Here is a 464-nt window from a genome sequence, read left to right as displayed (position 1 = left end):
ATCACCATTCCAGTCCCACTGAGTGTTGAGGCTGGAGAATCACCACTTAGGTTCTCAAGACACTTTTGATCCTTTTCTTGTATTTTTGTTTTAGCTTTGTAATTTTGAAAAATAACTTACATTTAAAGTTGCCTGTGGATCATAAGGAGAAAAAAATAAAACCATTCAAAACATAGATCCTTAAATTTCCATGCACCATCTCCCTTTTACATTCCTCCATTGGCTTTGTTCTCTAATGCAGTCCCTAGACCTGAGCTAGCCTAGCATTTCAGTAACTTGTTGGGCTTTTAGGGCTTATAGTGTTAAATATATGTCTACTGTACCTCTTCTATAACTCAACCTAATTCCTGATTTTGCTTCCTCATTGGCTGTTTGATTTCAGATTTTTTGTTAACATTTGTCATCCTTTATTGCATTTTCTTTCATTGTTGAAGTTGATGGCAGTGGGTATAACTCTTGTACAT

Source organism: Mastomys coucha, unplaced genomic scaffold, assembly GCF_008632895.1.
Source record: "Mastomys coucha isolate ucsf_1 unplaced genomic scaffold, UCSF_Mcou_1 pScaffold6, whole genome shotgun sequence".
Lineage (NCBI taxonomy): Eukaryota > Metazoa > Chordata > Mammalia > Rodentia > Muridae > Mastomys > Mastomys coucha.
The sequence above is the reverse complement of the archived record's forward strand: the minus strand, read 5'-3'. Positions refer to the sequence as shown.